The sequence below is a fragment of the Bactrocera dorsalis genome, chromosome 6, assembly GCF_023373825.1.
Source record: "Bactrocera dorsalis isolate Fly_Bdor chromosome 6, ASM2337382v1, whole genome shotgun sequence".
Lineage (NCBI taxonomy): Eukaryota > Metazoa > Arthropoda > Insecta > Diptera > Tephritidae > Bactrocera > Bactrocera dorsalis.
Window position 1 is genome coordinate 124876 of NC_064308.1, and position 12438 is coordinate 137313.

Sequence of the window (12438 nt, forward strand, 5' to 3'; positions counted from 1 at the left end):
TCATTTTATATTATACATACATACATATACATATAATATGTATTTAACGTTTTTAAACTATTTAAATTTGTAATAATTCGGTTCATTTAAACACATTTTGTTATAACAATTTTTAAGTGCATTTCGCATAAAATAAAACCTTTATAACGATTGTAGGAATCTAGTGCATTTTTCTTTTTAACAAAAAGTGTGAGTGGCCTATAAGGTGAGTTTTTGTACACATAATACTTATTTTCATACGAATATGCAATTTTTCCTATTGACCTTCGGCATCAAAGAATTCTTCGTGAAACTATGGCATCGAAGAATTCTTCGTTAACTGTGGCATCGAAGAATTCATCGTTAACTGTGGCATCGAAGAATTCTTCGTTTACTTTGGCATTCAAAGAAATCTTCGTTAACTATGGCCATCGAAGGAATTCATCGTTAACTGTGGCATCAAAGAATTCCTCGTTTACTTTGGCATCGAAGAATTCTTCGTCCCATGGTAAGCGTAAAAGGTGATCTGTACTTTTCGTAGGACATCGCCGTGTTAATTTTCATCGGTCGGGGTAAGCGATACAAATCATGCTAGATCGTTTACCGTTGCTCGCTTACCACTGTATACCATATTCCCGCTGGGACTGTACGCTATGACGCTAATTCTGCCAGCGTCAAAAATACACTCGAAATACAGGAATTCAGTTTCGAATAAGCATATAGAGGACTTAATGAGTCCAAAACTTACGATCTTGAAGTCGATATGGAAAAAATCATGGAAAGTTAAAAAAAATTAACTTAAATTATTGTTGTTCTTAATTGCTTTTTTAATCAAAAACCATAATTTTTTATTTTTTTTTTAATTTTTAATAACAAAATAACCAATAGCACGATTTCACTCAGTGTACTAAGCAAGCGCCCGCACACAATCATACGCTAGCAGATATCAAATGTGTGATTGTATGCGTTGGTAAATACAATTGGCATTATTTTGAGCGGCTCTGCTCTGATTTCAGTCGTTGTCGAGCCAGCAACGAATTAACATCATGTAAGACTATAGCTTCATTTGCCATTGACGATACCAGATAGTAATGTACGATGCCACGATGCCGCGATGCCGATGCGCAATGTTACCTTCGCATCGTGGTAATCGTCAGAAGTGTTACTTAGTAAAAAAGTACTCGTACGATGCCTACCTTAATCGTGCAGGCCTCTGATAATGTACATATAAAAAAAAAAAAGACGCATAATAATTTGCACAAATCTCATCGGTTTCTTTTATTTCGAAACCGTCTAGATTGGGTCATGCAACACTCTTTACCTTCCTTTTTGAAAGATAATTTCATTTAAATTGTTTGACGCGCGGCTGCGTCTTAGGTGAGTCACATTCGGAAAGTCCAATTTTGGGCAACTTTGTTCGAGCATTTTCGTCACCTGGAATAGGCCCGGAATTTTCCTTCGGAAATGTTGTCCCTTCCAAAACTGCGAATAGTTTGCTGGCCTATTTCTGTTATGACTTTTATGACCTTGACGTAACCCTCACAAAAAATAGTCTTAGGAGCATTTCCGTCTTTAATCAATAAATTTTCCCTCTGTGTTGCATGATCTGTGATTGGTGGCCAACTTCCGGGTCCCTTCTCTTTAGATCGATCATTGTTTGTCCGACAGTTTTCCCTCAAAATGGGCCATAGAATTCGCGAGCTGTGTGGCATGTAGCGCCATCTTGTTGAAACCACATGTCAACCAAGTTCAGTTCTTCCATTTTTTGGCAACAAAAAAGTTTGTTAGCATCGACGATAGCGATCGCCATTCACCGTAACGTTGCGTCCAACAGCATCTTTGAAAAAAAAACTAACGGTCCCAATGATTCCACCAGCGTACAAACCACACCAAACAGTGCATTTCTCCGGGATGCATGGGCAGTTCTTGAACGGCTTCTGGTTGCTCTTCACCCCCAAATGCGGCAATTTTGCTTATTTACGTAGCCATTCAACCAGAAATGAGCCCTATCGCTGAACGAAAATTTGTCGATAAACACATTTCGAACCGGACACTGATTTTGGTAATAAAATTCAATGATTTGCCAGCGTTGCTCGTTAGTAGAGTCTACTTCATGATGATGAAATGTCACAAGCATACTGAGCATCTTTTCTCTTTGACACCATGTCCTGAAATCCCACGTGATCTGTCAAATACTAATGCATTGCATAATCCTCAAACCTCAAAAAATCACCCGTTTATTAATATTAAAAGAGGTGCCTATTTCAACTTTTTCTGTTTTCCCATATAATTACATATGGAAAAAAAAATCATTTTTTTTTTTGTAGTGGTTTATTGTGGCTGGAGGTTTTATATGTCCCAAACCGATAAGCTGCCAGTATGGATGTAAACTCGATTTCCGATTCTACTTCGAAAATCGAGTATTTCCTCGTAAAATAATCGATTTTCAATGTCATAACCGATTCTTAAAAGCGGGGGGGGACTTCGACTAACTGGAGATCGATTCCGAAAAATAGATTATTTTTCGAGAAAACTCGATTTTCGAGTAGAGTCCGGGAGTGCGAGTGTTACCATCGCCTACTGGCAGCCTTCGGGCACATATAAAACTTCCGCCACAATACTACACCACAAAAAAAAATGATTTTTTTTTCCATGTAATTTATATGGAAACAGAAATTTTGGAAATAGGCACCTCTTAATCTTTATATATTAGGAGCTCAGTCTTTTTGAGTGACCGTTTTTTTGACCACATTTTTCCGAAAGTTTTTGAGCCTGTTTTTTCAGTTGAAACAAAAGGTTTCCATCAGATGACACATCCTAATGTATATGCTGCTTCAGTCTTTATGGTGATGCCAAGACCTTGTGTTCTATAATATTCGGGACGGATATGTTTTGAAGGCGATGAATGAGATTTTTTATTTAGTATTCTCTTAATTGTGAGTTTAAGTGAATGAGATAATTAATGATTGACAGAAAAGTATTGTGCCGAAAACGAACTACGATTTACGTATACAAATTTCATAGCCCATGTGGAGTAAAAATTAATATATTTTTTAAGGACAAGTAAACATATACTATACAATATATTTATTCTGTAAACCAGGGGTGAGTTTCTTTAAGAGCACAGTTAACGTGGCCTAGAAACTTCATGCAAGAGCAATGTGGCAGCGTACCATGGTTTGAAATGAAACGTTTTTTTTGTGGAAAATTTGACTCACCTTTCTGGCGATTTGTGGATATCATTGAAAATAAGAAAAGTGCGCCTTTTTTGCAGCAAACCATCAGACACAGACCGCCAATTTTTTGATTTCTGTGCGGTAGGAATCGAATTGCTGCTCTAGTTTCTCAATGTACGATATGAATGCGTTTCCCATAGATGAAAACAAATAGTAATCGAAGTATGGGGTAACAGCTCTAAGTCAAGGTCTCTGATTGTATCCTGTTACAATTTTGCTTTGTGCATATTGTAGTAGCTAATAAAATTACTTTTCCTGTGTCTTCCTGGACATTCTCGTTTTTTTCAGTTCAATGCATGGTGCAAATTTCATCATTTTTTGTCTGTTAACTAAAGAATGTTAAAAATAGTATAACCCTATATATTTGGGGGGGAGCGACAACACCACTGCCATAATTTTAAAAACATCTTCCTTAAATATCAAGAAAAGGTCACGACCAACGTATGAAGGGCGGTATATGAGGCGGGATTCAACTTTGTGTGATGGGCGTGCCACCGCCCTCTATTAGGTGAAATCACTCTCTCCGAGACCCGTATGCACCATTTCGACTAAATTTAGTATAGTGAACATCTTGGTTACGAAGTTGCAATGTGCCGTTATATTTTCGAGGATTAGGCAAATAAAAACAAATACATATTAAATAATTGGAAATTGCTGTACTATTTTTTTTCAAAATATTTTCAATTTTCGAAGCACTTTTGTCCAATCTGAAAACTTTCCGAAAAACATTGCAATTTGACACGCATAACCTACCGCCTCCGTTAGGTTCTTTTTTTATACTTTGAAAAACATTCAGCATAATTTAGCCTTATCTTTTTAGCGTACAGAAATGAAAAGGAAGTTTATTTGGTTTCCAGTTAAGAGACTAATACGTGTAGATGACTCATCAAATTTTTGTTTTTAAGTTCGTCTAATTTGTAAATTTTTGCACATTATCTACTACCGATTAATATTGACACGAAACTTTTATCTTGAGCCCAGATTGACAAATTGTGTAAGTGTGAGTATGTGAAATCTTCATGCAAATATTGAATGTAGACCAAACCCATTAATTCCTATAGTGCGTCTACGAATTTACACAACAGAGAGAGTTACATAACGAAACTCGCAATATCAGTTTGCGCACAGCTTCAATAATTTCCGCGTAACAACAACCAGTTCAAAATCAAGACGACCTTCACGAAATTCATCTCTGTTGTCCAAAGTTAGGAATAGTTTTTTTAGTCTAGAAGGAATATTTCAGTACGTACTGTGTGTCTAAAATGGATCGAATCGGATAAATATTTCCCATAGTCTTACATAATATCATGCCAGTTGTCTTTATACCATCGGCCGTGAGTTATTTTAAATGAAATAAGAGATAGTGTTGTTTTACTTATCATCAGTGTAATCTTTGTGGATAAAGTGTGTAGTACAAAATCGAGACAAAATAAGCCCGATATAACCGATATTCTAGGATTTTGAAATAAATCCGATTGACTTTACTTCATATGCTTTTTAATGTTTAGTGAGTATTCACAAAATATGCCTTAAAATAATTATATCTGACCAACGTCGAATTTTTAAATGCCCAATCAACTGTTTTCCGATTTTGTCTGTATTTTCAATCATTTTAGATATAATTATTCGGATGCATGGGAAGTAAGAATATAGCTAATAAAAACTAATAGAGTCTTTGCGCCTTCAACATAAGTTAATATTATGACCGATTTTCTTGAAAAAATGAAGTTTATACCCTTTCGAAAATTTTTGCCAACACCTATTGAAGGTTATTATAACCACGATTTACATCATTGTAAATTCAGCAAGAGCATAAAATAAAGTTCGTGTTTTACAAACCCAAACTAATCTCCAGTTACTTAACTTGACTTAATACTAAGTGGTTTATCAAATTTCAACATTACCGTTACATTGTGATGGCAGGTTGGTTATTTAATAATTGCCAGTCCCAATTAGACCAGACATCCTTATTACTTCAATTTTCAAGGTAATTTCTCCGTAAGTGCTGCCTCCTTAAACTCAAGGAGTTTCTAATGCGAAATGCAGAACAGTCGGAAAACGTTCATAAAGTCTAAAAGTAAATATCTTACAAAACGCTTCATTGCAGTTCACTCATCGACCCATTTGATACTTGCTGATCTCATCTCGTTCAAGGCCAATAATCGCCCTGTTGCTTTCTTTAGTGACGTACTTGCAAACGTAATTGATGGGTGTCACCTAACTGCAATATTCAACATTGACATGAGTTTTGACTGTGAATTAGACAACAGTGGCGAATATGGTACGATCTATGTATTGTAGACTTCGATATTTACTCCTCTAAGTTGAATGCCAAATGTTCTGCCATTGTGGTCTGGTGAGCTACTCCGATAGAGTCGATATCCATCATTTTCGTGCATTTATTGTCAGACATACAAACCGAAGTGGGATTGTGGTGTCCGCAAGGTCCATGAACCATATTGGTTTTCATCACTTCGTACAATACTGGATCTTTCCTTGCATCAGGAATTTCCGCAGAAATGATTTCATCAATTTGATCTGCTATAACCACCACCCTTCATCCAAAGAAAAAGTTACTTTTTGTAATTGTCTAATTTTCCGACTTTTCCTCATAAAAAGTATTAGGCTTTTTTCTATACCTTCCCCGAACTACATCGAACAAACTCTGACAATTTCATTAAGATTAGTGCAGCCGTTCTCGAACCTTAGCGACCCTAACAAAGAAACATTCAAGAAAAGGCCTTTTTTTAGGGGGTTTCCGGCAATTACTCGAATTTTTCTCACCTTAAAAACCATCTTTGAACTTCAACGAACATTCAAAAAAAGAATTGCCCAAATTGGTCCAGGCGTTGTTGAGTTACGCGCTTAGCAACACGTTTTGCGATTCATTTTTATATTATATTTATATATCTATCCTTTCCAAATTTAAATGGAATTAATACAAACAGTCTATTCAATCTTGTTTTAATTGACCGTTTAAGTATGATTTGGTTAACTTTGCTGCTATTACTCGAAAACTTTTCCTTATAAATAGAAGGTCAACTACTGGAAATAATCAATACAGTTTTGCTTGTAACCCACATAAATGAAATTTTTCTACTTGTTAATTGAATTCAATCAAATTTCTTCTCCATCAATCACCTAACTGTCATATTCCAACTATTGCATTGAAGCGTCTGACAAAACCAAAACCAAGCAATAAATCATCAAAAGACTTGAAACGACATATCCTGTTTGAAAAGCGTGAAGAAAAACAAGCTTCATTGCAAAGATTCGTACAAATAGTTATTGCATAATTCAATACGTGAGTGACCGGAAACTTCACTGATTGATCGACACAATAAACGAGTATTTGTATTTGTTTAGGTTTCCTTAACGAACATTTCTAAACACCAATCCAACAAGCCGCTCAACATTTTATTCATCAGTAGATATGATTGATACATCATTACCCTTCGCACATTCAACTCTAGACGCAATTTAAAGAGTCGAATTGTGGCATTACAGGTATAATATAATAGCCCTGACAGACGAGCAAAATTAATGTGCCTTAAGCAACGCTAATGCGAATTGAAATTTTATGGTGACAGACGGCAGGCTTGTGCATTTAGACAGCTGATAGTGAAATTTGTTTCTTTATTTAAAAAAAAAGTGAAATAAAAATGAGTAAGATAAATTATTAAAAGAAATTTTGGTAATTTTGGAAAATCAATATAAACTTAAAGAAAAAATTCGTTTATTATTATCTACGTTAAAAGATAATAGAGTGAAATTAATAGCAATAGTTGATTGTAATGCGGAAAAAGTGTGCAAAAAAGTTAAGAATCTTGGAAAAATGAAAAGTGCGACATCTGTCAATAAATAGCAAAAATCGGCCATTTTTGAGCAGTGTAGCCTATTCAAATTTAGTAAATTCAACCAAATGCACGGAATTCTTGTGCATTACAAACTTGCATTAACATCGGTCAAATGCGCAAATAAATGTAAATTAAGCCCCCTAATTCATATTAGCGCTGTCGTCTGTCAGGGCTATAACTCATTTGTTGCACAAATATTTTAAGAATTTACTATGGATCGTTATCAAGAAGGAAAGTAAAGACTTTAGTTTTAATTTGTGGGAAGTAACTAGTCACTAAATCAATAACTAAACATGCCAAAAACATTAAATTTTCACCCGAGATAGTAGGAGGGGATTTTATACGAGCTGGAGCAAAATTTGAATGATGTCCGGAGCATCGTCCACTATTAGGTAAAAACCCAAATCAGATCTCAGGATCTCCTCGACCAATTTCGGAACATAACATTTTTATATCACACTGCGAAAATGCGGGAAATCGGAATACAACTACTCCCATATAATACAATTTTAAGGTCCTTTGCAGTGTCAAAATCAAGAGGCAGTAATATAACGGGATAAAACTTCGATCGAATAGTGACTTAACTGTATGCCATCTTATGGCGATAAATTGTCCAAATCCAACTAGTCTTCGGGATTACAAGAAAGAATAGATCGCGGTGAAGTAAATATTTCGCGATCGCTTGATATGATAGTAGGCTGATATATTACTTCGGAATTTGTCAGAAAAAACTCATTTAACGTACCCACCCATATAAGGTAAATTGACAGTGCTTTAATATTGGATTTTATTAACTTATATCCAACTTTTAGACTATTTATGTAGTCGATTAGACTTCTATTTAATTTTCGCCGTCACAACGAAGAGTCATATAAAATTTCCTCTGAGGCCAGGATTTAGTTCCAACTCCTTTTTTCACGCTTTGAATTGAAGTTTTTTTTTGAGTTATACTTCTTATACGACGCGGAAAAGGTTGCGATAGATTCTGGTTGCGCAACTTTCCATATAAAAGTAACGCAAAGTTGCGGCAACCTCGCAACCATCGCAAGCTTGTTAGAACCATCGTATGTTTCTTGCATGCATAACCAAATCATACTTAAGCCAACGAAACTAAGTGTCAATGGTGGTGTTGGTGGTAAGCGTCTAGACTGTCACGATGTCAACACTGGTTCGAATCTCAACAGAATTCATTTTTAAATTTTTGCTTTTTAACATCGTATACTATACTAATAAATATTTTTTTTTCTTACTAATAGAAAATAAATTTATCACAGCAATGTACATATACATAATAACGGGTGATTTTTTTGAGGTTAGGATTTTCATGCATTAGTATTTGACAGATCACGTGGGATTTCAGACATGGTGTCAAAGAGAAAGATGCTCAGTATGCTTTGACATTTCATCATGAATAGACTTACTAACGAGCAACGCTTGCAAATCATTGAATTTTATTACCAAAATCAGTGTTCGGTTGTTCGAAATGTTTTTATCGACAAATTTGTTCAGCGATGAGGCTCATTTCTGGTTGAATGGCTACGTAAATAAGCAAAATTGCCGCATTTGGGGTGAAGAGCAACCAGAAGCCGTTCAAGACCTGCCCATGCATCCCGAAAAATGCACTGTTTGGTGTGGTTTGTACGCTGGTGGAATCATTGGACCGTATTTTTTCAAAGATGCTGTTTGGACGCAACGTTACGGTGAATGGCGATCGCTATCGTTCTATGCTAACAAACTTTTGTTGCCAAAAATGGAAGAACTGAACTTGGTGACATGTGGTTTCAACAAGATGGCGCTACTTCCACACAGCTCGCGATTCTATGGCCATTTTGAGGGAAAACTTCGGACACAATTCATCTCAAGAAATGGACCCGTAAGTTGGCCACCAAGATCATGCGATTTAACGCCTTTAGACTATTTTTTGTGGGGCTACGTCAAGTCTAAAGTCTACAGAAATAAGCCAGCAACTATTCCAGCTTTGGAAGACAACATTTCCGAAGAAATTCGGGCTATTCCGGCCGAAATGCTCGAAAAAGTTGCCCAAAATTGGACTTTCCGAATGGACCACCTAAGACGCAGCCGCGGTCAACATTTAAATGAAATTATCTTCAAAAAGTAAATGTCATGAACCAATCTAACGTTTCAAATAAAGAACCGATGAGATTTTGCAAATTTTATGCGTTTTTTTTTAAAAAAAGTTATCAAGCTCTTAAAAAATCACCCTTTATGTATATACATATACATAATATTGCTGTGATAAATTTAATTTCTATTAGTAAGAAAAATATTAATTTGTATAGTATACGATGTTAAAATGCATACATCTTCTATCCTATCTTGTGTATCTGCACATGCTCATATGAGTGTATGTAAAGGGTGAGTTCAGTTCTTCCATTTTGGCAACAAAAGTTTTGTTAGCATCGAACGATAGCGATCGCCATTCACCGTAACGTTGCGTCCAACAGCATCTTTGAAAAATACGGTCCAATGATTCCACCAGCGTACAAACCACACCAAACAGTGCATTTTTCGGGACGCATGGGCAGTTCTTGAACGGCTTCTGGTTGCTCTTCACCCCAAATGCGGCAATTTTGCTTATTTACGTAGCCATTCAACTAGAAATGAGCCTCATCGCTGAACAAAATTTGTCGATAAACACATTTCGAACCGAACACTGATTTTGGTAATAAAATTCAATGATTTGCAAGCGTTTGCTCGTTAGTAAATTCTATTCATGATGAAATGTCAAAGCATACTGAGCATCTTTCTCTTTGACACCATGTTCTGAAATCCCACGTGATCTGTCAAATACTAATGCATGAAATCCTAACCTCAAAAAAATCACCCGTTATATGCATTTGCGCGTTCAGAAATTGAAATCATATTTTCATCACTTAACAATATACTTATTACATGTGCGCGCATTGACTTGCATGTTCATACATTCATATATACTTATATGTTACATATATTTTGCATACATTGCCGAAAAATAATGCACAAGCATACAAACACATAATAAATTTATAAAATGTGAATTTAAGTTTTCTAGTTTTATTTTATACTAAATGATATGCTTTTCTGAATATCACTAAGAAGTAATAACTTCATCCGCGCGTAGGGACTCCACGCACCTTTTTTTTGTAAAAAAAAGTCGAAGGCGCAAGTCCTTTCGGAAAGTAGTCCGACAATTCAAAACTCTATTACTGGACGAAAATCACCATTGGATAATTCGATGAATATCTTCAGTGATGTTACCGACTTTAGTCCAGTACGGTTTTCAGATGACATGGAACGTATCCCCCATTTTGAACTATTGGAAAGGCCTATTTTTTTACACGGATTTCTGAGAAACATATCTACCGTGTCAAAAAACAGTTGGGTGTATATGTGTATTTACCTATCAGTCCGTTGTATGTACGAGGGCTGTCCGATAAATAACCGACCTAACCATGATGCACGCGACTTTTTTTTTATTTTTTTTTTTATTTTTTTACATAGTCTCCTTGTAACTCCACACACTTCTCCCAGCGATGCTCCCATCTCTGCAACCCTTCCAAATAGTACTTGGCGTCTTTGTCTGCAAAATACGAGTTCACGAAAGAGATTGCCTACTCATTTGACAAAAATCCCTGTCCGCCGAGCGCAGTTTTAAGTTGAGGAAACAAAAAAAAGTCGCTTGATGCTAGATCCGGTGAATAAGGTGGATGGTCAAGCAGTTCGAACCGCAATTCGTGGATTTTCGCCATGGCGACTGTTGAGGTGTGAGATGGTGCGTTGTCTTGGTGGAACAAGACTTTCTTTTTTTGCAAATGTGGCCGATTTTTCGAAATTTCTTCCTTTAGCTTGTCCAATAATGATGTGTAGTATGCTCCTGTTATAGTTTTTCCTTTTCAAGATAGTCGATAAAAATAATTCCATGGCTGTCCCAAAAAACACTCGCCATCACTTTCCCAGCCGAATACACAGCTTTAGATTTTTTTGGGGCTGGTTCCCCCTTTTCAATCCACTGTTTAGATTGGTTTTTTGTTTCGGGCGTATAATGATGAATCCAAGTTTCATCTACAGTTATCAATCGGCGCCAAAAACGGGTTTTATTGCCTCTAAACTGAGCCAACAGAGCGCTGGAAATGTTCATGCGCGCACGTTTGTGGTCTAGCGTAAGCAAACGCGGCACCCAACGCGCGGACAGCTTTCTCATGCCCAAATCTTGGTTTAATATGTGACAAACAGTTTCTTTTGACATCTTCATAATCTAATCTAGTACCAATTGATGAACTTTAGCGATGTTATTGTTAGTGGTTACAGTTTTTGGACGCCCAGGACGTTCATCATCTTCCAAGCTCCTGCGACCACGTTTAAATTCAGCTGCCCAAAATTTTACGGTGGTAAACGATGGTGCAGAGTCACCATACACAGAGTCCAACTCATCTTTGATTTGTGAAGGCGTATTGCCTTTCAAAAATAAAAATTTAATTACAGCTCGATATTCAATTTTTTCCATTTTGGGGAAATCACCGAGATAGACTCACAAAAACGACTGTCAACAGATAATTGCGCAAGATAAATTTCTGAAATTATTGAGCGAGTAGCTATTATAACATGCACAATTTGAAGTAGAAACTGTTTTTTCAGATGTGCCGCTAGCTTCACGCTGAGGTCGGTTATTTATCGGACAGCCCTCGTAAGTATGTAAGTTTCTTACTTCTGTCTGCGCAAGCGATAACTTGAGTAAAAATCGAGATATTTTGATGGAATTTGCTACATATGGTACATATGTATATTCCTTGCTACCCAAGAGAGATCGCCACTGCAGATGGGCGTATTTGGATTACTGATACGAAATGAAAACCTGTTAAGCGCTATACACTAAGAAGTATATTAAAAAAACAAAAATAAAATTTGGTACTACAAATTACTTTAAGAAGGGAACAGATGTTGCCTAACCCAGCCCTCAAAATGCTTTGAAAAGGTCTGCCCCAAAAGAAACAGGACTGTTAAAAAAAACAACAAAAAATTAATATTTTTCAAAAGTTATATTTTTCATTCAAAGTAGTTTCCTTGTGCTTCGATACAGCGTTTAGCCCGGTTAATTAGCATTTCAAATGAGTGTTTAAGGTCATTTTTCGGAATGCTCTTGAGAATATCGGTTGTCGCCTTTTACATAGCCGAAATGTCCTGAAACCAGTGCCCTTTCATGGACAAATGAAGTTTTCCAAATAGGTAAAAATCACAGGTTTAATTTTTTTGGTTAATATGGAGTTTTTTGTCAAAAAATCAGTGACAAGCGTCGACCGATGACACGGCGCATTATCGTGCAACAGGCGCCAGGACCCTGCCTCACGGTATTGTGGTCGAGCACGACG